This window comes from Etheostoma spectabile, chromosome 5 (assembly GCF_008692095.1).
Source record: "Etheostoma spectabile isolate EspeVRDwgs_2016 chromosome 5, UIUC_Espe_1.0, whole genome shotgun sequence".
NCBI classification, from domain to species: Eukaryota; Metazoa; Chordata; class Actinopteri; order Perciformes; family Percidae; genus Etheostoma; species Etheostoma spectabile.
Window position 1 is genome coordinate 34,605,247 of NC_045737.1, and position 3,448 is coordinate 34,608,694.

The following is a 3,448-nucleotide window of genomic DNA, read 5'->3' on the forward strand; positions in this document are numbered from 1 at the left end:
ACACACACACACACACACAGTGGTTGATGTCTCTCTATTTGACTCCAGTGGTGGTTCTCAACCTGCAGAATTTAAGCTGTTATTGACAGAGCTGCTGGGCTCAGTATGTTTTGTATTTATGTTTCAAGTTATGGGCAAAAGCATTGTGATGTGGCCAGCATAACCACAACTTCAGGTTCAGACATAACTTACTGTTAATAAACCAGCCACTATTTATTTATATTTATTTATTTATTTTGTTTCTTATGTGCACTATAATCTATATCTAATGACCTTGACCTGCCACTTCTGGGATTGCGCCGTTGTCGACGGACATTCAGCCGGATTTCTCTCATTTAGGCCGCAGATCTGTTACCATCCTCTTTCTTTGTGTTGGCGTTCTAAACTCAGGTGGATTTCTGAGGACTATGGTTACCTGGTCCTCAGATCTCTGCAGGGTAAATCCAGACAGCTAGCTAGACTATCTGTCCAATCTGATTTTTCTGTTGCAACAACTAAAACAACTTTTGAACGGACACATGCTCCACCAAAAGAGTTTTCTATCCCGAGGCTGTTTTTCAGCAACGCCTTTACACCGTACGGCACTTAACCCCACCCAAGACGATTGTGATGGGCTTAAAAAAATGTCAATAAACCAGAGCTCGTTTTTCTCCCAACCCCCAGTTCCGAGTGGACTAGCCAGACCCTCCTATGCGGTGCTGTGGAGGAAGGTCTGGCAATGCGTGCCAAGAAGCTGCAGCCTGTTCTCATGAACCATTCATTCAAAACGCTACAAAAAAAGTTAAGCACTTATAAATCGTAAGCATGCCACGTATTTTTCCTGCTGTTTGCACCACATTGACGGGCCATGTGTAAGAACGGGGCTGGCTACATAGAGAGGTGGGCGTGGAGGATGGGCGGGCATCAAACACCGGCCTTTCAAAACTCTAGAAAACTAAAGAGTTTCACCCAGGAAATGTGTTCCTGGGGAGGGTTTTTAATCCAAACCCTGATCTTTTTTCCTAATCCTAACCAGTCGTTTTGGTGCCTAATCTTGTAGAGACGGAGAACGTAGGTATATGTTAGGGGATAACATAGGCACAGGCTAATTATTGCTAACTAAAATGCTAGTTCACATCAGTAATTAAACCTAAACAGCTACAATGCGACAGAAAGTCGCGTGGTTATGACACAATCATTAGCCTTTTTTTACAAAAACGTCTGCTACGGAGTCACAACGTGAGGTGTAAGGTAATGGAGCCTTTTATAAATTGGAGAAATAGTCTTTAAACGATTCAGATGTAAAGTTATTGGCTGTCAAAGTGGCGATAAAATGAATGGCAGTCAATGGAGCGCTAACGGCGGGTGATGGCTCAATAGGAGGTACGCTTTATGGACGCTCACTTCTTGGAATTTACTTATTTTTTCACATCCGACCAATCACAACAATGCCATTGCAGTGAATTGATTCCAGGTCAAAATGCTTGTGTGAACAGACCCTAAAGTTTAAGATGGCTGTCGGCAGATTAAACAAAGGTGAAGTAAAAACAATAATCCTGGAAATAAAATGACATTTCAAAATTATGTTAAAAGAAAATCTGAAAATATTATACGGTTGAGAACCGTTAAGAACAATGCAAATTGTTTTTCTTTGTTTTACCCCCCAAACCCTCAAATGCACTGATTTGAAAATAAAAGTCTGATTTCTTTTTGTGTTTTTGCGTTGTGATTTATTTCTCCCTCCTTGTGCACGGATAGAGGTAGATTTGAACTTTTTGATTTAAGTTTGATTTTGTCTTTCCTCTCCTGTGCTAACCAGTGTTTCCTGTTGTGGATTAACATCATGGAGCTCACCAAAAAGTTTGTTTGTAGCTATGTAACATCATCCGGTAACACGTTTTATTGATAAATGTGAATCCTCATGATTTTAACAGTCCTATTTGATGACTGAGATGTTGAGTTTGTGATTTACAGTCCAACGTTTTAAGTAAAAACAGACTTTACGTTACATGCAGCTAAAGGCACGAACCTTTGTTTATCTGTACTGCTTATTAATGTATGAAGAACATTGATTACTTTTGCTCCTTTACTATCCAGACTGAAAGCTTTTTGACATGCGGTCAATGGCAGTGGAGAGCATATAGCAAGATATGCTGAGGTTCACATACTATGAGAACCATGTGCAACTGTAAATGTCCCAAACAGATCAAGTTCAGATAATGGCGACCAGTCAGGTTTACAGCACTATTCTCCTTTAATACAGTGGTTCTCAAGCTTTTTGCAATAATGTACCCCCTTTGAACAGTTTTTTTTTTTTCTGCCATGTACCCCCTAACAAGCGCAAATCATTTTTGGTACATACAGAGGAACAATACAGTGATGTCAGCGATAGATTTACAACCGCGTTGTACCTGGGAAACATTTCAATGCTAATGAAAAAGGTGGGGGAAGAAAATATTGTAGAAAATAGGTCAAATAGAAACAAAAACTTTGAAAAAGGAGACACAAACTTCCAAAAAGCAATGAAAACTTCGAGAAAAACCAGACAGGCAATAGGGCGACAAGTGACAAAAATCCAAAAAGCACCTAAAAACAAAATTGACAAAAACAGAACAAAAAACTATTAAAAAAAAAAAGAAAAAAAAGAAAAAGCCAAACTCAAAAACAAAGACAGTAGAAAAAAGTAAGGGAAAAAAAGAAAACCTTCAAAGAAAGCTGAAAATTTTCAAAAACTGCAACAAAAACTTGGACAAAAAAAGAGAGGAGTAACTACAGCCTCGTAACTGAAGGACGTTTTGCAGTAAATGTTACGTACCCCCTGCTGTCCTCCATAGTACCCCTAGGGGTACATGTACCCTCATTGGTGAAACACTGCTTTCATATGAAACTTAGAGGCGCTTCTGGGTTTTAATCTTGGGCTGCACGATATTAGGAAAATATGCAATATGCAAAAACATGGTTTAATGTGATGATAGCAATACTATTTACGATAAACAGATGTTAGTGTACTCAGTTCGGCGTTTCTGCTGGTTTCATCTTCTGCTAAAATATAACAAATTGCTTGTTGAATTTGAAACAAAAGGAAATCATTTCCTATAATCTTCTATTGAACAAATTGGACACTGAAATATAAAAGGCACTACTTAAAAAGAATGGCCGTTATGTTTTAAAGTGCAGTTTTCTCCTGATATTTTCTTTCAACTAACATAAGAAAAATCTTGATTTAAAAAAAATATATGAAAGATAAATTGTGCAGCCCTAGTTTGACCTAGCCATTAAACTAGTCCCTTTTATGTGTATCGACAACAATTTTTTATAAAATACATGAATCCTACCTAATGCTTAGTGAAAGAGACATTTAAGATCCTAGACTGTAAGAAAAATGAATATTGTCTGGGACAAGGTTTATAAGCCAGCAACTTGGGTTTTCCTCTCGTGAGAAGCACCAGACTCCATAGCCGACTGTAGG

At 38.3% G+C, this 3,448-nt stretch overlaps 1 protein-coding gene across 2 annotated transcripts in view; it reads left to right on the forward strand.

The window, feature by feature from the left end:
• The window catches only part of kalrna (kalirin RhoGEF kinase a), a 179,480-nt gene that overhangs the window by 169,146 nt on the left and 6,886 nt on the right, over nucleotides 1–3,448 (forward strand). The window lies entirely within an intron of this gene.